The sequence below is a fragment of the Oncorhynchus nerka genome, linkage group LG20, assembly GCF_034236695.1.
Source record: "Oncorhynchus nerka isolate Pitt River linkage group LG20, Oner_Uvic_2.0, whole genome shotgun sequence".
Taxonomy (NCBI): domain Eukaryota; kingdom Metazoa; phylum Chordata; class Actinopteri; order Salmoniformes; family Salmonidae; genus Oncorhynchus; species Oncorhynchus nerka.
Window position 1 is genome coordinate 50,891,339 of NC_088415.1, and position 24,028 is coordinate 50,915,366.

The window sequence follows — 24,028 nt, forward strand, 5'->3', positions numbered from 1 at the left end:
GACGGAAGTGAGTGCTACGGGGATGTAGTCGTTTAGCTCAGTTACCTTAGCTTTCTTGGGAACAGGAACAATGGTGGCCCTCTTGAAGCATGTGGGAACAGCAGACTGGGATAGGGATTGATTGAATATGTCCGTAAACACACCAGCCAGCTGGTCTGCGCATGCTCTGAGGGCGCGGCTGGGGATGCCGTCTGGGCCTGCAGCCTTGCGAGGGTTAACACATTTAAATGTTTTCCTCACGTCGGCTGCAGTGAAGGAGAGGCCGCATGTTTTGGTTGCGGGCCGTGTCAGTGGCACTGTATTGTCCTCAAAGCGGGCAAAAAAGTTATTTAGTCTGCCTGGGAGCAAGACATCCTGGTCCGTGACGGGGCTGGTTTTCTTTTTGTAATCCGTGATTGACTGTAGACCCTGCCACATACCTCTTGTGTCTGAGCCGTTGAATTGCGATGTGAGGGTCTTTATGGTAATGATGATGATGATCATTTCAACACAAATTCATCCTCAACTTCGAAACACCAATATTGTTTCATATCCATTGTGATGAGATGATTTTCTAATTCCCGAACCGACTAGGTGAAAAATCTGTCGATGTGCCCTTGTGCAAAGCAATTAACCCTGTGTAACCATGTACGCTGAGAGTCGGGAAGCAAGTTCAGGGAGTGAATACATTTAATAAATAAACTAACAAAACAAGAAACACAAACAGCGCACCGACATGTAACAGCAACAATGACGACTGGGGAAGGAACCAAAGGGAGTGATATATAAAGGGCAGGTAGTCAAGAAGGTGATGGAGTCCAGGTGAGTGTCATTATGCGTGTAACGCTGCTGACAGGTGTGTGCCCTAACGAGCAGCCTGGTGACCTAGAGGCCGTAGACGGAGCACACGTGACACCCTAATTGCTCCTGTAAGTCGCTGTGGATAAGAGCGTCTGCTAAATTACTAAAATGTAAAATGATCTTCCTCCCTCGTCAGTTGTCTTCCTCACCCCAAGCAGCCTGACTGACTGATGTTTGTCTGTCTCTCCCCTCGATCTGTTCGTGGTGCCAGGGTGCTGGTGACTGGTGCCAGCACGGGCATAGGAGAGCAGGTGGCATTCCACTACTCAAAGATGGGTGGCCAGATCGTCATCACGGCCAGGAAGGAGCTTGCCTTGCAGAAGGTTTGTGGATCTGTCTGTCTGACTAACTACACTGCTCCAAAAAATAAAGGGAACACTTAAACAACACAATGTAACTCCAAGTCAATCACACTTCTGTGAAATCAAACTGTCTACTTAGGAAGCAACACTGATTGACAATAAATGTCACATGCTGTTGTGCAAATGGAATAGACAACAGGTGGAAATTATAGGCAAATAGCAAGACACCCCCAATAAAGGAGTGGTTCTGCAGGTGGAGTCCACAGATCACTTCTCAGTTCCTATGCTTCCTGGCTGATGTTTTGGTCACTTTTGAATGCTGGCGGTGCTTTCACTCTAGTGGTAGCATGAGACGGAGTCTACAACCCACACAAGTGACTCAGGTAGTACAGCTCATCCAGGATGGCATATCAATGCGAGCTGTGGCAAGAAGGTTTGCTGTGTCTGTCAGCCTAGTGTACAGAGCATGGAGGCGCTACCAGGACACAGGCTAGTACATCAGAAGACGTGGAGGAGGCCATAGGATGGCAACAACCCAGCAGAAGGACCACTACCTCCGCCTTTGTGCAAGGAGGAGCACTGCCAGAGCCCTGCAAAATGACATCCAGCAGGCCACAAATGTGCATGTGTCTGCTCAAACGGTCAGAAACAGACTCCATGAGGGTGGTATGAGGGCCCGACGTCCACAGGTAGGGGTTGTGCTTACAGCCCAACACCGTGCAGGACGTTTGGCATTTGCCAGAGAACACCAAGATTGGCAAATTCGCCACTGGCGCCCTGTGCTCTTCACAGATGAAAGCAGGTTCACACTGAGCACATGACAGACGTGACAGAGTCTGGAGATGCCGTGGAGAACGTTCTGCTGCCTGCAACATCCTCCAGCATGACCGGTTTGGCGGTGGGTCAGTCATGGTGTGGGGTGGCATTTCTTTGGGGGGCCGCACAGTCCTCCATGTGCTCGCCAGAGGTAGGCCTGACTGCCATTAGGTACCGAGATGAGATCCTCAGACCCTTTGTGAGACCATATGCTGGTGCGGTTGGCCCTGGGTTCCTCCTAATGCAAGACAATGCTGGACCTCATGTGGCTGGAGTGTGTCAGCAGTTCCTGCAAGAGGAAGGCATTGATGCTATGGACTGGCCAGCCCGTTCCCCAGACCTGAATCCAATTGAGCACATCTGGGACATCATGTCTCGCTCTATCCACCAACGCCACGTTGCACCACAGACTGTCCAGGAGTTGGCGGATGCTTTAGTCCAGGTCTGGGAGGAGATCCCTCAGGAGACCATCCGCCACCTCATCAGGAGCATGCCCAGGCGTTGTAGGGAGGTCGTACAGGCACATGGAGGCCACACACACTACTGAGCCTGATTTTGACTTGTTTTAAGGACATTGCATCAAAGTTGGATCAGCCTGTAGTGTGGTTTTCCACTTTAATTTTGAGTGTGACTGAGTGTGATTTTGAGTGTGACTCCAAATCCAGACCTCCATGGGTTTTGTGTGATTTTGTTGTCAGCACATTCAACTATGTAAAGAAAAATGTATTTAATAAGAATACTTCATTCATTCAGATCTAGGATGTGTTATTTTAGTGTTCCCTTTATTTTTTTGAGCAGTGTATGTACATCTGTCCTTTCTATTATGACCAGATGGTGACAGCCTCTTTACCAGTGTGTCATTGCTCCCTCTGTCCTGTAGGTGGCAGAGAACAGCACAAGCCTGAGGGCCCAGAAGGCTCTGTATGTGACAGGAGATGTGTGCCAAGCCTCAGATCCAGAGGGAGTGGTGAGGATGGCTGGGTAAGAACTGATCACTTAGATTAACTTCAGTCATTGTCTGTATTATGTTAAAGATTCATAAGGCACATTAGTTTACATTTTCAAACTATATTTTTGTTCTGCAGAATGTCTTGACATCCTAGTTTTGAATCACATTGGATCCTCCCCATTCGCCATATGGAACGGAGACGGGGAGCACGTCAGGGAACTAATGCAGATACGCTTTGTTTTTTTCCCTTTATAATTAGGCTATACCTAGCCTTGCACCTAGCCAAGTGAGACAAGGCTATGCTATAGTAGTTTTTAATGTGTTGCTGTTTTCCAAAGGTGAATTTCCTCAGCTACGTGAACATTGCTTCTGCAGCTTTGTCAGTGTTCGAGTATAGGGTCTGTGATCGTAGTATCCTCTCTGTTGGGTGAGTACACAACACACGGTCTTATACGTATACAGTCTTATACAGATGCACACTACACTAGTACTCCTTCTACTGTATTTTTAGAGGGGAATAAAACCAAGATCTGTCCTTCTGTCTGAACTCACCAACTTTCTTTTCACCCTGTCTCTCCTTCTCTCCCCTACAGGTAAGATGACTACTCCGTGGAGCCCTACGCGGCCAACGGTTTCTTGTAGTGAATGTTTTCTTTGGCACCATACAGCATGAGCTAGCCATCTAGCACAGCAATGTATCTCTGACCATCACCACCTTGGGCCTGATAGACACAGAATCAGGTCAGACACACAATCCATTTACAGTTCTTTTTTCAACAATACATTTCTGTTTATGTATTCTAGAGCTTTTGTCTTTTCCTACTGAATAAATGGCATTATGACTGGGTAGTGTGCGTGGTTGTGCTGGTGATGTTGAATGACTGGCCATGTAAAATAAACATTTTCAACTGTCACCATAACTTTACATGCATGAGTTGTATTGACTGCTTGTGTAGCAGTAGTTGGATATTTATGAAGGTACAATACCTGCTATATTTATAGTAGGCCTTAGATAAAGTAGAATGACGTAGAAAACATTACAGTAGGTATCATGTAGGTCTTATCAAGGTGTCCTTATTCTATTATTTAACCTTTATTAAACCAGGAAGTTCAATTGAGATGAAACCTGATCAAAACATTTAAACACATCCTGCATGTAGCATGCATTACAGTACCCTTAATGTCTTACCCTGCAGCGTATCTTTAATTGTCCATGTAATATCCCGCCTGCAGAGGCCACACCAATATGATGGCCTACCCAGCCTGCGATGCTGCCCTCCACCTCATCACCCGCCAGAAGAAGTCATTCTGCCCTGTCTACATTTACCTCGCCTGCCTGTGCAGACAGGTTCCTCTTCTTCAGAAGCATTGTCATTGAGAACTCCTACACATACTGAAGGAGCCTCAAACCCCTAGTGAATGAAGCCCCTACTACACAGAGTGGGGCAGGGTAAGGGTCAGGGGGAACTTTTTTAGGATAGGATAGAAATATAGAGGAGAGAGGGTGCTAGAGCAGTGGGTCAGATTCAAACCCATGCTCGCAAACATTCACAGCACATATGATCCAGAGACAGCGACTTTTAGACAGCTGGAACTCCCAGGCCACATGCTTCACCTACTTAAAAAGGGAACCCTCATAGTTGTATGGATTGAGCTCACCTACTTCTGTGACCACACAGGAAGCCCAACTCCACCCATGGTTGGATGTTGTATCTATATGAGGCGTTTCCACCTATGGTTGGATGTTGTATCTATATGAGGCGCTCTCATGTCTTCAAAATGCTTTCCATTGTAATGGTGGTGAAAGCTCCTTATCCACTACCCAAGGTGTAGCACCCGTTGTGACCAATCAGACTAATCTGGAGGGAGGAGGTGGGTGGTTAAATGGAAAGCATATCAGGGCGTAGAGTGACCATAGTGGCTATATCTCATTATGTGTGGTCACTAGTGTGCAATTGAGATCTGCTTTAATGATTTCACAGGCCCTCCTTAAGCCCCCTTCAGGTGCTACATGTGGGGACATCAAAGGATTTGAGTTCTAGCCACCGGTTCTTATAACCCATTCCTTTAATTAACATGCAATATTCTGTGTCTAGAGAATAAGGTGCACAATAAACTATGGTGCTAAGCGGAAGGTTGAAGTCGGGCTGTAACGTGAAGACCTCTGAAGTGTTATGTGTGTGATGACACGCTCGACAGCAACGCTAACTGTGTGCAGTCATATGAATACAATTAATAGAACAGACACAAGTCTGGGTAGGCTATGTGTTCTCATGACTCATTGGGTCAAATGGAACACAGAGGGAATGCTAAATTGAAGAGAAGTATTCCATCTTGGTAACGGAGCACTTCAAAATGGCTTCTTTTGTACAAATCCATTACCAATGCCCTTTGTCTCCGTAGTCATATAAATGCTGCCTGTACATTGTCTGTACGTTCAAATCTGTAATGTGTTAGTTGGTCTAGGCTTTCTGCAAATGTTGATGAAGTCTGTTGATGTCAGATAAAGCAATTATTGAGGTGTTTTTATCTACAAAGTGTAGTCATAGAGTCATATACCGTTGGTCTCCTGCCCTAGTTCAACTGTACCAGTTTTAAATGCAAGTCACATGCGATTACTAGGGGAAAATGGCTGCTTCTCCCTTTTACCAGCTTGCCTGGGAAACTGATCAAAGCATGTTTGCGATGAGGTTCCAAATTTCAAATGCATTTTCTGATTGTATGAATGTGACCATTTGTACATGTTTTGTATTTTATCAATGTTCCAGTCTTGGATTAAATATCTATGTTATTTCAGTTTACACATCATGATGGTTTTATTTGCATTTATAGTCATGCATGTTTACGTTGCAATTCCACCTCGAAACAGCACACACACACACACACACACACACACAGTAGTATGCAGCAGACTGTAGGGAAGTGCCCTGTGCTGAGAGGCAGACTGGGACTTGTTGTTATTCTCATTGCTCAGCATCACAACAAAATCACTAGTCTTCCACACTGCACTAGGACCATGTCTCTCTCTCCATCCTCCATCCATCCATCCATCTGTCTGGTGTTTTTTCATCCCTTGCTTCAGCTGAAAGAGAATAATGATAAAAAATGTGATAGCACAGAGCCTTGACACAGATTCTGAGGGTAAAAACTCACATTCCACTTAACATTTCACGTATGTACCCACCTAACATTTGTATTCCCGCTCCACACATCCACATTTATACAGTATGCACTCAACATGTAAATACCACACTCTCCTATGCATACTCACACTGCATTTGGGAGCTGTAGTGGAACTCTAGTGGAAGATATAAAAAGTGAAAAGGGATGTAGGGACTAGAGGTTGATTTCGCACTGTCCTTTACTCATTCCTGTGTTTCCTCTCTCTCTCTCTTTCTCCCTCTCTCTCTCTCTCTTTCCCCCCCCCCATCTCTCTCCGTTCTCTCTGCCTATTTCTCTCTGAAGCCTGTTGACATTCCGTCCTGCCTTTGTTGTTCTAATGCCAACCTTTCAGCTCTTCTCAAAGAGGCAGAGGAGAGGAGAGCAGGATGAGGGGAGGTGGAGGAGAATAGGGGGAGGGGAACATAGCACTCATAATAAACCTTATTTGCTAAAGCACTGCTACTGCATGGAGGCCTTCTTTTCTAGTCAAATTCTAATATTAAAGAAATGGAGATGGCCTTCATTAGTATGCCCAATCTACATAGGTATTTATTAAAATGGTTCTATGATTTCATAATGTAAATATTATGTTACATTATCTAGACACTACAGTCACCTCCACTAATGACAGTAAAAAATTAACTTCACTGCACTTCCACAGCAGATAAATCAGATTATTGTTGGCTTTTGACTTAATTTTCTTTAACATCTTATATTTTTATTTTTCAACATATGCCATGCTAGCATGCATGCACACATGCTCACATGCACACACACAGCTATAATCTTTGTCCTCCATCTCCAGTGTTTCACGGGCAGAGCTGGTAGCTATGCAACAGGACTGGGAGCAACTGGGAGAGGGGGATGGGGTGGGGGTGACAGTTTAGCAAAGGAAGAGAAGGGAAGGATGGGGGGAAGGGGTCTTGACAGTCGTTGTTGGCAACCATGGTTGGTAGAGAGGTTGGCTGATCACGAGCAGAGAAAGCCCTCTCTTAGGAGAACAGATTGACTAGAGGAGATGTGTCATCTTGTGTGGAAAAGTAAATTCCTCTTTTGCATAGTTATATTTGCCAAGACCTGCCTTGACTTGATTTTCTGTTGGCAATCAAATTTTAGAGTGAAAATGACATTGAAAAGTAAAATGAAACAAACATATCAATGGCTCTCTTCGACATGAATTTCATGAACCTTTACACTTGAAAGTAAATAGTGATTTCATTTTTTTTAATGTCCAGATGAATTAAGGGTATTGTGTATATATTCTGAAAACGAGTTATATAATTACATGGTGTGATGTAGTTGCTAACAAGACCAACAAACACATTTAAAATCTGGTGGCGAATTTAAAAGAAACAACCTTTGTATTGATTGACCCACATAAATAGGCGAATAGACATTGTGAACGTAGGAGCTGTCCGGTGTCTCGGGCTGAATGACGCCCTACTTCATCTCTCTCCCATCCTCAGCATCAGACTCGCCTTTCCCTACTCCGGCCCGGAAAAAAACCTGCCACCTGTTGCACGAAAGTTTCCTTTCTAAAGCTGATTAGATTTTTTATGATATTCAACGTAAATGAAGATAAACTACGTAAATAGGCTACTGAAAGTTAACGGCTGCTCAAAACATTTTGCGATTTGTTCTTTTAAAAAAAAGAAACAGCAACCGGTGAGGGAATATTTTTTCTCGAGGCTCGAGTTATATCGCGGCAGACGAGCGAAAGAATTACAATATATTTCAGAATCACTCCTGTAAAGATGGAGTCTACTCTTAATTTGTCAATGATAGATCACGATTTACTGTTTTCTCACACTGACCGTTTTCTTCTTTGGGACACGTCCTGTACCATTAAACCATAATTGTGTGAACATCAAAATATATCTCTACAATGACCACGTCGACGAAATGTTCTTAACAACCCGTTTTAAATAGATTTACCTGTCTAACATGTGAAATTGTGAAAGTCTGACTTACCATCATGTAGCGTAGCCTATACGGATCAACAGGGGTCTCCTTATGGCAGCACATCTCTCTCTCCGGCTGCCATTGAAACACACGTCAATCTCAGCTGTAAGCCCTCCCCATTTGAGGTCCACGTATTGGTTATTATGATGTTACTAGGTAGCTCAGAGAGAGAGAGATTCTGTCTGTTTATATACTGTCCAAACACCAGAAAGGAGGTTGGATCAATGCAGATGACGACTACAGGAAGAGACCAATTGAGATTCGATAATTTTTTTCTAGTGCTGTAGTAGAAAATCAAGGGTGCGGCCCTAACAAATTGTGACATGAAATTACAAATAAAAGCCAATGGAGTTACACATTAATGATGTAAAACGCCAATAATAAAAGGTTGACGCACATGCTATAATGTATAACATTTATTCATGATGATCATATACAAGGCTGTTTGCAATTGGATTAAATCTACTATCATGAGAAAATGTGAAATGCATTGGGCAATTATTCTTTACAGAGTATGGTCACTTTACACACAGGTGTAAGCCTGGAAACCACAAGATGATTGATCATATTCATGTGTGGATACTGTCTTTTCCTAGCCAGTTGCAATTCACCTGAACAAATAATTGAAATAGGAAATAATATGCAAAGGATTTCAACTCTTCAAATAAATTGTCAAACCTTCAATAACCACCTAAGGCCTACTTATATGTGCCTTAATATTGGTGAAAGTGCTCATCTCACCCCTCTTCCACATAAACATATTTGTAAAAGCAAAACCTACTTGGAAAATCCAAGTGGTGCTACTTTGCAATTCAACCCTAATTTTGACATGGTCCATACCTCACCCCTGATACCGCACAATACCTATTCACTAAACATTTTTAAAGACATTTCATAGCCAGTGGATAAATGAATGAATACAATTACGAAGGAGCATTGTCTGTAAAGGTCGCTTATAATTGTGAAGTCCCACGCGTCTCAAGAGAGCCCTGAGCCATGCAAACTCAAATAGATGGCCGCAAGTCTGCAATGACTGAGGATGCTGTGGGCGACGCTACAATCCTATACGGACACAACCCATTAGTAGGGACGTCAAACATTTAGCTTGCTGCACAGACCATGTGGACACTCTAGTCTAGGTGGTGGTTTTTCTGTGTTCGTTTTAACAGGACGTGCAAACTCATCTCTCCCCTTTTGCGCAATTGATTTAAACTTATTTATCGATAGGAGTGATTGACAAAACAGTGTTGCGTCTCTCTTTCTGTGAGGTGAGCCCAGTGGTTATTTTGGCATTAAATATGTGTCACATATCAGTGTGAAAACTCATTGACTTAATAAAGCTGCATACAAACATGGTCTCTTTTTAGTTTTCTTGATTAAGGCAGCTCCTAAATGCAGGTGTTTCAGCCTAGGTCAATGCTTTCTGTGGTGGCGGGGCAGCCAGTAGAAAATACGGAGCGTAGGGGTTGGCAATTTCTCAGTTGAGCTGTGATTGGCTTAGTATTCTGTCACTCATGGGGACACCTTGAGTAGAGCTAGAAAATGCAAGCCCCTTGGATGCTGCCACATTAGAAATGCCCTCAAGGTCATTGTCCACAGATAAAATAATGTCAAATCACGTTTTATCTACCATAGCTTTAATTGGACTGTCAACGTCATACTTTCAAACATCTTAGCTAGCAAGCTAGCAGTCATCATCATGAATCAAGTCGACAATCTACTGGCAAATCATTTTCAATCCTTGTCACAATGAGAGAAATGTTGAAGAGAAATTATAGAAAAAACGTATCATATCGGCCATTGGACATAAACATTACACAACAAGTTGGAAATCGCAAAATCAACAGTGAGTGGGTTGGATGGAATCAGTGGAGTGGGTGTGTGGTCCAAGTGTGGGTTTAAGGGTCTCTTTTCCAAGCTTAAAAGGATAAACATTCAACACCATGGGCCATAAAAGGTTGAAGACATTGACCATGCTGTCAAACCAGCATGACTTCTGCCGCGTTCAAAACAACTGGAAACTCGGAACTGGGAAATTTTCAGACATCAGGGAGTTCAAGACAACTGGGAACTAGCTCCGACTGGGGAAATATGTTTTGAAAAGACATCCATCTCAGAATTCCAAATCAGGGGGATGGTAGGGGACGCCATGTGCAACTGACGTGTTTTCTGTTTGCTCCCGTGGTATTCTTAAAGTTTATGTGAATTCTGCAGCAGAACCGTATTTATTTTCAAATATTAATTTGGTGATCCCTTTCAGTAAAAAACAAGACTACTTTGCTTCCGAATGTCAGCATGTCGACCAAACATAAGGCCAAAAGTATGACTTTGAGAAAACCCGGCCTACAAGACCCGCTCTCATCACCGCCCTCTCCTGAGTCTGAGGGCCCGGGGACGCACACTTTACCCGGGGGTGCGGCTTGGCCTGGCGGCGCCGAAATGAACATTCTCGAGGCCATCAAACTACTACGCTCTGAGATAGTTGAAATGAAAACAGAGGTGGTTGCTACGATTGAGGCCAGAATACAGGAGGTTTCTGATACTTTAAAAGCAGATTTAACCATCCTGCGGAACGAGACTGTGCCAGCAATCACAATACTCAAAACAACAACTGCGTCACACACTACAACGATTGCGGCACTGGAGACCTCCGCTACTAATGTCTCCGATTTAACCACATCCCTGGAGGCTGAAGTTAAACGCCTAGCTGCGGATTTGAAAAAGGTGAATGAGAGCTGTGTGTGAGTCTAGAGGGATTCTCTCGCCGCAATAATCTGAGACTTGTATCGGTCCCAGAGTCCGCGGAAATGCATCGCGCCACGGATTTCGTTTCAGGGCTGCTGAAGGATGTTCTTGACTTAGATGAAAAGCCCCTGATTGATCGAGCCCACCGGTCGCTGCGCCCAAAGCCCCGGGATGGGGAGAGGTCCCGTGACATAATTTTTCGAGTGCACTTTTTTCATGAGAAGATGGAGATCCTCCGACGAGCCTGCAATACCACTCTGAGCTTTCAAGGACAGAGCTTTTCCATCTACCAGGACTGCTCACCTATTTAGTTTGTTTACACATTGTCTCGGTGACTCAAAATATTTTTGGTTATTTGTTTACTGCATCCGTTTGCATTGACCCAGTAAACAGTAAATGTCTCCCGAGGCTACACGGTTTTTGGGGCCTCACTTTAATTTTAAAAGTTTTGAGCATCATTTATGCCCAGCAAACGTTCAACGTTGTGCACACATAGTTTTTTGGTATTGGTTGTAAAGCTGTCTCAGCTTCAACTAGACTACTATTATAATTACTATTATTTTTGATTGTCTTACTACGATTTCCTTACTTCAAATTAGATTTTTGGCTGAGAGCCTTTATACATTTTATTTATTTTCTCTCTCAATGCCTGTTATATGACTGGGAATACAATTATATACATCTACAAGTGGTGCTTTTGTCATTCCGTTTGCACAAGTGAATCGCCTTTTTTTTATTTGAAAAAATACATACAAATCTTTCTTTTTGCTGCTTGATCCACTAACAAAACGCGACTTTAAAGAGCGGGACTGTGGGTTTAGGTTTAAGACCGCACTCTCACAGACATACTGTGCGAAGAGAACATGTTCTATTTAGGCTTCTACCTCGTTTGAGGAGGTATTGTCTGGGATGGGGGGAGGGGGTGGGGGGGCAGGTTAAATTGTTCAGTTCTAATGTTGTCATTCTGTCTTTTTAGTTTTTTTATCTGTTTATTTTTCTGTACTTTTTCCAAACATTTACCACCGTACATTATTACTCTGAGACAAGTTATTCTGGGGGTTTTGGGCGCTCATTGCTTTTCCATTCTATGCTCTAATGACAGGGTTGAATAACGGGAATGCCCAGAGGGGCCGAAATAATACGATCAAGTACATTTCTTGGAATACCAAAGGGGTTAACAACCCGGTGAAGCGTAAGAGGGTGTTGACACACTTAAAGGGTTTGAATGCAAATATTGCATTTCTACAAGAGACTCACTTGAGGACTGGTGAGGATTTTAGGATGCATAAGGACTGGGTTGGTCAAGTGTTCCACTCGAACTTTCATAGTAAATCAAGAGGTGCTGCTATTCGGGTTGATAAAGCTACTCCCTTTGTAGCTTCTGAAGTTATTGCTGATCCTAAGGGACGATACGTCATAGTAACCGGTTGACTGTTTTCTACCCCTCTTGTTTTGGCTAGTGTTTATGCTCCCAATTGGTATGACATAAGTTTCATTTCTTCCTTTCTGTCTGCTATTCACAATTTAGATTCTCATTTGTTGATTTTAGGGGGGGGATTTCAACTGTAAAATGTCCCCAGTTCTTGACAAGTCCTCACAAACAAATACAGGCCCATCTAAATGTGCCCTACTTATTCAATCCTTTCTTCATAAATATGCTATGTTTGAGGCCTGGCGTTTCCTACATCCGACAGATAGACAGTGTTCCTTTTATTCTCATGTTCATCAAACATACTCCCGGATTGATTACTTCTTTTTGGACAAAAAACTTCTGCCTAACATTCGGCAGTGTACTTACGATAGTATTGTTATCTCTGACCATTCACCATTAGTGCTTGAACTAGAGTTTCCCCAGCGACCTCCTATGTGTTATCAATGGCGTCTCAACCCCATTTTACTCTCAGATAAGGAGTTTGTCAATTTCATTTCTTCTGAAATCACCTTATTCCTAGAAACTAATTCAACACCAGGTATGTCCTGCTCTACCATATGGGAGTCTCTCAAAGCATATCTACGTGGCCAAATTATTTCTTATACAGCCAACCAAAACAGAGTTCGCTCCCAGCGACTTCGGGACCTGAGCGAGTCCATAGCCACACTGGATGAGAAGTATGCTACGGATCCTTCCTCTGATCTGCATAAAGAGCGCCAACTACTCCAATCTGAATTTGATGAGCTTTCTACCAGGCAAGCTGAACAGTTACTCTTGCGAGCTCAATACAAAGTCTATGAACAAGGCGACAAGGCCAGTAAACTCCTTGCGCATCAGATCCGTAAATCTGAGGCCTCACGTTTAATCCCACAAATAAGGACCCCGTCTGGTGCCACCACAGTTATACATAAAGAGATCAATGATCAATTTAAACAATTTTACTCTGCGCTATACACCTCTGAATCCCCTCAAGACCCCTTGCTGATTGACTCCTTCTTTAATGGCTTGAATATGCCTTCAATTGATACAGACTCCCATGACTGTCTAGAAAAAGAATTTACGCTTGAGGAGATTGCAACAGCAGTGTCCGCAATGAAAAGTGGTAAATCACCGGGTCCGGACGGTTTTCCAACCGAATTTTACAGGACGTTTTCTGGTCTGCTTTGCCCATTCTTGTCTCGACTATTTGCAGAGTGCCTCAATACTTCAAAGCTACCGCCTAGTGTTTATCAGGCTTCAATTCCATTACTACTAAAGAAAAACAAAGACCCCCTGGAATGTGGATCCTATCGCCCAATCTCGCTTTTAAACTGTGATTACAAAATCCTAGCTAAGCTTTTAGCCATCCGTATGGAAGGCTTGCTGCACCAAGTAATACACTCTGACCAGACTGGCTTTGTGAGAAATAGGCATTTATTTTTTAATATTAGGCGCCTTATGAATATACTGTACTCCCCAGCGTCGGTGGACCCGGAGGTGGTGGTTTCACTTGATGCCGAAAAAGCGTTTGACCGCGTTGAGTGGGATTACCTAACAGCTGCCCTTTATAGATTTGGCTTTGGCCCCAAATTCATTGCGTGGACAAAGATTCTTTATTTTTCCCCCATGGCTTCGGTACGGACTAATAACTTGTCCTCTGACTATTTTCCCTTGCACCGCGGATCCAGACAGGGTTGTCCACTCTCCCCCTTGTTGTTTGCTTTGGCAATCGAGCCTCTCGCCATTGCACTACGCTCTAATGATGCCATTCAAGGCATAATCAGGGCGGGCTGGGAGCAGAAAGTCTCGCTATATGCTGACGACCTCCTTTTGTTTATTCCAACCCCGATACCTCATTGCCACATGCCCTATCTGTTCTTAAAAAGTTTGGATCAATCTCAAGGTACAAGCTGAATCTAGACAAGAGTGAGCTTTTTCCGGTAAACAAGGCTGCTTTAAAGTGCTCTTTTACAAGTTCTCAGTTTAGGATTGTCCGGGATCAATTCACTTACTTGGGAGTAAAAGTGACAAGGAAATATTCAAATTTGTTTCAGGAAAACTTTGTTGCTCTAGCAGACAGATTGAAAAAATCTTTTACTTTTTGGAATTCGCTACCCCTTTCTCTTATCGGATTGATTAATGTCATTAAAATGAATGTGTTGCCCAATTTTTAAATTTATTTCAATGTTTACCCATTTTTATTCCAAAATCTTTTTTTATTTCACTGGATCAAACATTCATGCATTTTATTTGGGATGGCAAGGTACCACGGATTGGTAGAAAACATTTACAGAAGCCTAGGTCATTGGGGGGTTTAGCTCTACCAAATTTTCAGACATACTACTGGGCTGCAAATTTCAGAGCCGTTCTGTACTGGCTGCAGACTGATCCTACTGGCCCTAGACCACTCTGGGTCCAGATGGAGTCTGAATCGTGTAAACCTGCAGCACTTTCCTCTGTGCTGTGCTTGTCTCTCCCAGTGTCCCTAGGCAAAAGGTGTGTCAACCCAATTGTAAAGCAGTCTCTTAAAATTTGGAATCAGTTCCGTTTAGCCTTTAGCCTCCGAGGCTTTTCTCTATCAGGCCCAATCAATCAGAACATTTTATTTCCTCCATCTTTGAATGATGGGGCTTTTGGCATTTGGCACTCACTAGGCCTCTCCTCGCTAGCCCAATTATTCATTGATGATACATTTGCCTCTTTCTCTAAGCTGCAGGAAAAATTCAATCTCCCCCAATCCCGCTTTTTCCGCTATCTCCAGACTAGAAACTTTGTCAGGGCTAACACACCTGGATTTCCCAATAGGCCTGCGAATACAGCTATAGAGAGCATCTTGGAGCTGAACAAGCTTCCTAGGGGCGCAATTTCAGATGTATATGCAATCATTCATGACTTACAGAACCCTTCTTTGGTGCCTTTAAAGACTCGATGGGAAAAGGATTTGGGGGAGGAACTTGGGGAAGACGCCTGGGAATCTGTGCTGCACAGGGTGCACTCGTCCTCTTTTAGCACTAGACACAGCCTCATTCAATTCAAGGTGGTTCACCGTATCCACTGGTCGGGGGGCCAAACTTCGAAGAATATTCTCTGATTTTGATCCTACCTGTGTCAGATGTAAAGTGGAACCAGCCACACTGTTGCATATGTTTTGGGGCTGTCATAAACTGTCAGGCTTCTGGGAATTAATATTTAAACGTTTCTCTGATATATATGACACTGTTGTAGATCCGTCTCCCCTTACAGCCCTTTTTGGAGTACTGCCCTTGGGTACCCCCCTATCAAGAATCCAGTCGGACACTGTTGCTTATACAACTCTTTTAGCTAGACGGCTAATACTACAGAACTGGAAGATGGCAGCTCCCCCATCTTATAAATATTGGGTGAGGGATGTGTTGTGCTCTCTGAAACTAGAAAACATTTAATTAAATTCACGTGGGAACCCCAAACTGTTTGATGAGGCTTGGGCTCCATTCCGGTCTTACTTTAAACAGTCCATCCTCTGATGGCATTCCAATTAATACTAAAATAAGTCTGTGACTTAAGGGTTGGAGGAGCCTCTCTCTGTGTTTTTGCTGGGGGGGGCATTAAGGTCCATGTGCTTATTGATTGCGATCCGCAGATGCCTTGTTCATCTTGCTCGGGCAGAGACTGAAGTGTGAGCTTGTTTTTCCCAGTTATTTTTACATTTTGTTCACGCCCACATGAATAATCATTGAATTTTTTTATTTTAAAGCATTGTAAACTTTTTTTCTGTCCAGTGGATGGTCGGTCTGTGGCCATGACTCTCTGTGAGTGGTTGCATTTCTCCACCCTTATCCCTTGACTGTTTACGGGAACAGTGGTGAGGTGTTTACTCTGTCCCTGTACTATAGATTGCCCTTTAACCTCTGTAGCCTTCTGCCTGGTATGTTTAACTTGTCTAAAGTATGGTATCTTCAAAGCTATTTTTTTATTTGTATTTTTATTTGTATTTTTTTTTCTAGTTGAGTATATTATTTATATTGCTTTGTCTTGTCTGTGTGTGTGTATGTGTGTAAAACTTAATAAACAGAGTTTAAAAATATATATATATCAAAATCAAGAATTCGGGCCTCTTTCTAGAGCTCCAACCTGAAGTTCACTGACATCATGATTCAAACCTTGTTTTTTTACGAGTTGTCTTGAAAGCACCATAAATCCAGAGAATGCCAGACTTTGATGACAAAGTTTGATGATAGAATTTGCCCACAAGAAGAACCACCTTCCTGTTCAAGTGAGCACAACACAACAAGGTGAGTCCAAAAATGTATTCTATGCTGCTACACAAATTATGTAATTTGAGATATGTATACTGTAGCTAAGAAAGTCATACTAAGTGTATGTTGTGTAGTAAGCTGTGTAGTAAGCCCATATGCCTCACCTTAATAATTTGGTCCCTTTTCCCCTCATAACTTAGCCTTCTGTTCTGATTTCGTGGTGCATATGTAGCCTATAGCCTGTTTTAGAGAAATGTAATCATTGAATATTGTGAGAGCTTTTATTGTCTGGTTATATGCCACCTTTATTTATCCTACGGTTCTGACTTGGTGGTGCACATGTAGCCTATACATGTTTTATAGAAATGTAATCCTTGAATATTGTAAGAGTTTCCATTCTCTGCTTATAGGCACCCTTTATTTATCCTACCATTCTGACTTGGTGTACAGGGAGACCACTGTAAGAATGACCAAATGTGAATTCTGTTGCTCTACATTTCAAATGCGCTAAACAAATAGTTACATTGACTACATCCGTCCTAGGTCTTTCATTAATGTCTTAATCAAAATTACAGATTGCCTCTTATTTAAGCAAGTCAGCCATATCAGCTATGTTTTTTTAAAGGCAGTAAGTGAGGCTGAATTAACTGTTTCGCTACCAAACAAGGCTCCGCTGATAGCAAGGTGTAGCAGTGGTAAGGATTTACTCCATGGTGCTGAAAAAAAGCTCTGCTGTTGGGACAGCTTTATGTAGGCCCTAACAGGTTGTTTTGCTGACATGCATCTAAAAAAACAAAGTTTGAGTTTGCCCCACCAAGATTTACATGCTAAAATCACGACTAAGTGACCCCTGTATCGAAATTGACCCCTGAAACACTCCAAAGTGTAGCTGAATGTGTTTTGCAGGTTGTCCTCTAACCAGTGATGTAAAAACATATCCAGTTTCCATGTGGTTTTTGGTGCCTGTGCAGTTTACAAGGTGCTCATTTAAAAAAAGTGATATGATTACTATTGTTGCACATGTACAGTGCCTTCAGAAATTATTCAGTCACAACCCTTGAATTTTTCCACATTTTGTTGTGTTACAGCCTGAATTTAAAATCAATTAAATGTAGATTTTTTTTAGGTACTGGCCTACACACAATACACCATAATGTCAAAGTGGAATTATATTTGTCAACATTTTTACAAATTAATAAAACATGAAAAGCTGAAATGTCTTGAGTCAATAATTATTCCACCCCTTTGTCATCGCAAGCCTAAATAAGTTCAGGAGTAAAATGTTGCAAGTCACAAGATAAGTTGCATAGACTCAGCCTGTGTGCAATAATAGTGTTTAACATTATTTTTAAATGACTACCTCATCTCTTTACCCCACACATCCAATTATCTGTAGTGTGCCTCAGTCGAGCTGTGAAATTATTTAATATATTTTTCTCCCCAATTTTTTGTGATATCCAATTGCGATCCCATTACAATCTTCTCTAATCGCTTCAACTCCTCAATGGGCACGGGAGAGGCACAATTTGCATCATGCGTCCTCTGAAACATGACCTGCCAAACCTCGCTTCTTAAAACCTGCCCGCTTAACCCAGAAGCCAGCTGCACCAATGTGTCGGAGGAAACATCATTCAACTGATGATTGAAGTCAGCCTGCAAGCGCCTCGCCCACCACATGGAGACGCTAGAGTGCGATGAGCCAAGAAGTTGAGTGTCGTCCACATAGCAATGATAGACGATACCATGTGAGGTTATGATGGAGCCGAGTGACTTGGTGTATAGAGAAAAGAGGAGAGGGCATTGAAGCAAGCTCTGGGGGACACCAATAGTGAGAGTATGTGGTGCAGACAAAGATTCTCTCCATGTCACCTGGTAGGAGCGGCCTGCCAGGTAGAATGTGCAGAGCCTGAGGGGCACAGCCATGAGAGGGTGGAGAGGTGGATCTGATGGTTCACCGTGTCGAAGGCAGCGGACAGATCTAGGAGGATGAGAACAGAGGAGAGAGAGTCAGCTTTAGCAGTGCGGAGAGCCTCCGTGACACAGAGAAGAGCAGTCTCGATTGAGTGACTGGTCTTGAAGCCGGACTGGTTAGGGTCAAGAAGATCGTTCTGAGAGAGATAATGAGAGAGTTGATCAGATACAGCATGCTCAAGTGTTTTGGAAAGAAAAGAAAGAAGGGACACGGGTCTGTAGTTTTTGAAGTCAGGGTGTTAGTTTCTTAAGGAGGGGAGCGACCTGTGACATTTTGAAGTGAAATGCGACGCAGCAGGTGGTCAGGGATGAGTTGATGAGGGAAGTGAAGAATGGGCCACGGTCTCCAGAGATGGTGTGAAGAAGGGAGGAGAGGATGGGGTCGAGCCGGGAGGTTGTCAGGCGGCCAGGCCACACTAGTCACAAGATTTCATCTGGAGAGAGGGGAGGAAGTGGTCAAGGCATAATGTAGTTCTGTGTGAGTGGGACCAGTGGACTCAATAGGCTGAGTAAATGAGGAGTGGATGTCAACAACCTTCTTTTCAAAGTGGTTGACAAATTAGTCCGCAGAGAAGGAGGAGGGAGGGGGTAAATGATTAAAAGAGTTTCCTAGAGTTAGAGGCAGAAGCTTGAAATTGTTGTGATAGAAAGTGATAGAAAGTGGCTTTAGCAGCAGATACAGAGGAAGAGAAGGTAGAACGGAGGGAGTGAAAGGATGATAGGTCCTCTGGAAGTTCATTTTAATCCATTTTCACATAACTGCCTGCAGCCCTGTTCTTTAAGCTCACGATGAGTCACTCAGCCACAGTGCCAGAGGGGTGCCAGGAGGATAGGGGACAGTGCGAGTCATATGATGCGGAAAGAGAGGAGAATTAGGGGACAGGAGGTGAAGAATTTAGCAAAAAGGAGAGATGATAGGATAGAAGAGGTGAGAGTAGTGGGGGAGAGAAAGCGAATGTTGACTTTAAAACAGCTACAGAGTTTAATGGCTGTGATAGGAGAAAACTGAGGATGGATCAACAACATCGTAGTTACTCCACAACACTAACCTAATGGACAGAGTGAAAAGAAGGAAGCCTGTACAGAAATAAAATATTCCAAAACATGCATCCTGTTTTCAACAAGTCCAAAATTTGGCAAAGCAATAAAAAAATTTGTCCTGAATACAAAGTGAGTACTGTACACATTACTGAGTACCACTCTCAATATTTTCAAGCATAGTGGTGGCTGCATCATGTTATAGGTATGCTTTTAGTCATAAAGGAATGGGGATTTTTTCAGGATAAAAAATAAATAGAATGAAGCTAAGCACAGGAAAACCCTAGTGAAAAACCTGGTTCAGTCTGCTTTCCACCAAACACTGGGAGATTTATTCACCTTTCAGCAGAACAATAACCTAAAACACAAGGCCAAATCTACACTGGAGTTGCTTACCAATAAGGCAGTGCATCTTCCTGTGACTGGCAGAGCTACAGTTTTGACTCAAATCTACTTGAAGATCTATGGCAAGACCTGAAAATGGTTCTCTCATAATGATCAACAACTAATTTGACAGAGCTTGAAGAATTTCTAAAATAATAAGGGGCAAATGTTGCACAATCCAGGTATGGAAAGCTCTGACACTTATCCAGAAAGACTCACAGCTGTTATCACTGCCAAAGGTGCTTGTACAAAGTATTGACTCAGGGGTGTGAATACTCATGTAAATGAGATATTTCTGTATTTCATTTTCAATAAATTAGCAAAAATGTCTAAAAAACGTTTTCATTTGATCATTATGGGATATTGTGTGTAGAAAAATATATATATTTAATCTATTTTGAATTCAGGCCGTAACACAAATAAAAGGTATGAAGGCATTGTACGTGTAGATAATACATTTTAGGTTTAGTTGTATGGAGTAAAAAGTAAATTATTTTCTTGAGGAATGTAGTGAAGTAAAAGTTGTCAAAGATATAAATAGTCAAGTATAGATACCTTAAAAAACTTCCATAAAAAATTACTAAGGGAGTACTTTTAATTAGTTTTACTACTAAGTACTTTATACCCCTGCATGTTGGTTATTGATTTGGCCACTTAAAAAAAAGAATTACTGCAAGTCTTGTCAACAGGAAGCTGCGACAGCATATTTTCAACTTAAGTTTAAGGAATATGTAACTTTCAACATTAATTTCCAATGTATTGTACTTAATCAGGTAAAAAACTGCTGAATGAGTCCAAAAATGTGCTGTTATTGATACATTTTGATGATATACCAGAAATCACCAAAATGTGTTTGGTTTTTTGATAACATTGAGTTTTATTGCATATTTCCAGTGGTTTTGACCCACAGATTTGCAGATATACTGGCAGGTCAACTATTTTTTGTCTTGTCTAGCTAGCTAATAGTTTTTATAATAATATTTTCGAATGATGCACCTGGACACTGTACCATTTACTTAATTTTTTTCACCTGGCTGCTGGTTCCTGATATTTTGAAAACATAAACTGAAGAGTCACCTGAAGCTTGAGAGGAATATGAGATGCAGTAGAGGGCTTGTAGCAAGGAAGACTGGCTACTACTGTGAACTATGTGTGGTGGGCTTTCTGGCACCCAGAGCTGCTGAGGCATCATTCAAGTGTGTGCTATACATAATGAAGGAGAAGTACAGTGGCTACATGACTCACAATGGTTCCCAGAGTAGCCTTCGACAAGATTGTCGCCAGACTCTTCATCAACCATCTCCCTGACCACCTTTCTTTGATCAAACCATAAACTGTCTCTCTCCATCTTTTTAGGATGCATCATGCACTCAAATACGTACTATTGGTTGACCTAGCTAACTACACTGCTCAAAAAATAAAGGGAACACTTAAACAACACAATGTAACTCCAAGTCAATCACACTTCTGTGAAATCAAACTGTCCACTTAGGAAGCAACACTGATTGACAATACATTTCACATGCTGTTGTGCAAATGGAATAGACAACAGGTGGAAATTATAGGCAATTAGCAAGACGCCCCCAATAAAGGAGTGATTCTGCAGGTGGTGACCACAGACCACTTCTCAGTTCCTATGCTTCCTGGCTGATGTTTTGGTCACTTTTGAATGCTGGCGGTGCTTTCACTCTAGTGGTAGCATGAGACGGAGTCTACAACCCACACAAGTGGCTCAGGTAGTGGTATGAGGGCCCGGCGTCCACAGGTGGGGGTTGTGCTCACAGCCCAACACCGTGCAGGACGTTTGGCATTTTCCAGAGAATACCAAGATTGGCAAATTCGCCACTGGCGTCCTGTGCTCTTCACAGATGAAATCAGGTTCACACTGAGCACATGTGACAGATGTCTGGAGACGCCATGGAGAACGTTCTGCTGCCTGCAACATCCTCCAGCATGACCGGCTTGGCGGTGGGTCAGTCATGGGGGTGGCATTTCTTTGGGGGGCAACACTGTCCTCCATGTGCTCGCCAGAGGTAGCCTGACTGCCATTAGGTACCGAGATGAGATCGTCAGACCTCTTGTGCTGGTGCGGTTGGCCCTGGGTTCCTCCTAATGCAAGACAATGCTAGACCTCATGTGGCTGGAGTGTGTCAGCAGTTCCTGCAAGAGGAAGGCATTGATGCTATGGACTGGCCCGCCCGTTCCCCAGACCTGAATCCAATTGAGCACATCTGGGACATCATGTCTCGCTCCATCCACCACAGACTGTCCAGGAGTTGGCGGATGCTTTAGTCCAGGTCTGGGAGGAAATCCCTCAGGAGACCCTCCGCCACCTCATCAGGAGCATGCCCAGGCATTGTAGTGAGGTCATACAGGCACGTGGAGGCCACACACACTACTGAGCCTCATTTTGACTTGTTTTAAGGACATTACATCAAATTTGGATCAGCCTGTAGTGTGGTTTTCCACTTTAATTTTGAGTGTGACTCCAAACCCAGACCTCCATGGGTTGATACATCATATATTGATCATTTTTGTGTGATTTTGTTGTCAGCACATTCAACTATGTAAAGAAACAAGTATTTAATAAGAATATTTCATTCATTCAGATCTAGGATGTGTTATTTTAGTGTTCCCTTTATTTTTTTGAGCAGTGTATATGGGCTACTCATGATGTATTGCTTCTTTGCTTTTTTTGCTTTTGAAGCGCTTTTTTAAATAATGTATTATTATTATTATTGAGTGCACAGCCTAATGTTTACCAGTAAATAGGCTATGCATGGTATTATATGCTATTAATAGGATATGGCATCAAATCATATATCCTTACAATGTTGTATTGAAAACCAACCCAAGATATAGGTCTATCCTGTCTTTCGGTCTGAAGAAATCCTTCCATTTTGAGCCAACAGGTTGTTGGGGGGACAGGCAGGATGAGAATCCATTTGCAAAAGAGCTCTATGACCCACTACAGCTCCATTCTGTTCAGGAAATGTCAGCAGGACGGGCCTGGGTAGCCAACACTCAGCTCCACTCCTTTGATAGCCAAGAAGCGTGGTGGTGACTAGCACTACAACTGGGTTTAATATGGATCATACAGACCTCTCTCTCTGGGCTGTCTCCTGATAGACTCATCGGGAGGCAGGATTATCCAGATGAAGACATCTACCTCTATTCTCCAACCTTCTCTCAAGGCTTAATGATACAGGTTCTAAGATGGAGCTGCTGTAGAGATGTAATGCTGTGCGTGTCCTGGTGTATCCCTACATCACAATAGAATATCTGTGTAATTTGCATGGGATTATGATCGGTCTGGAGGAAAGGTTTCTACAAGAAGATGGAAGACACAATCCATTATCTGTCTGGTGAGCACACCGCTTTGATCCTTCATTGTTTTGTGGTCCAATAGTAGTAGTTTCCATTTGTCTATCTGGTTGAAAAACAAACTCATATCTGCTAACCTCTGTGTTTGCAGAACTGAAGGGACTGGATGGGTGAAAACAACAGATTTGCAAACAAGCAACCAGGTTAGACAGGGGGGAGGGGGCTTGGTAAGTTGTTTTTAGAATGGGCTTCTATCCCCTCTCTCACCATGACCAGTGAAGGGTAAAGAGACACCTTATTGGCCTCTCCTTTCACTTCAGTGGTCATGAAGAAAAGGAAGCAATTCAATACTATTAAGAAGCAGCTGTGATATGGGCCCATATGGAACATTACCAGTTCCTGACCCTTTGGTTGTCTCGTCTCTAAAAACAATATTGTTGAAAATCTTAAGCGTTTGAAGGACTAGTTTAAAGCAGAAGCTCCATGTTTCTCACACTTCCTCAGTCCTTTCACACATGTGAACACTGAAGGGGTGGGAGCTAGGGCATTAGCTCAAGAGGGCTCTGAATGGTCAGTGTGTGTGCAGGCACATTCAACCCATTCAACGAATCCACTTACTTTTTTTATGCAACCATTAGTTCAATCAAATAGCACAGGGCTGGATCAAAAGTTTGCACATACTGCAGCCTTCCAGAACTGGAGTTGTCCACCACTGGCCTGATCTTGGCGTGGAAATGGAACAGAGGTGTGGATGAAAGGCTGCTGCTGCTGTAGAAGAGAAGACTGGTGCCCTCTGGTGCTTCCTTTGTATTAGGACACCTTTACAAGAGCCATCTCACACTGGACTTCAGTTTCTGGTACAATAACAACATGTGATGAAACCCACCAG

General features: G+C 42.9%; 1 pseudogene; it reads left to right on the forward strand.

The window, feature by feature from the left end:
* The first annotated feature begins 1,010 nt into the window (after positions 1–1,010).
* LOC115101538 (hydroxysteroid 11-beta-dehydrogenase 1-like protein) lies at positions 1,011–3,549 on the forward strand (annotated as a pseudogene).
* Positions 3,550–24,028: the final 20,479 nt, after the last annotated feature.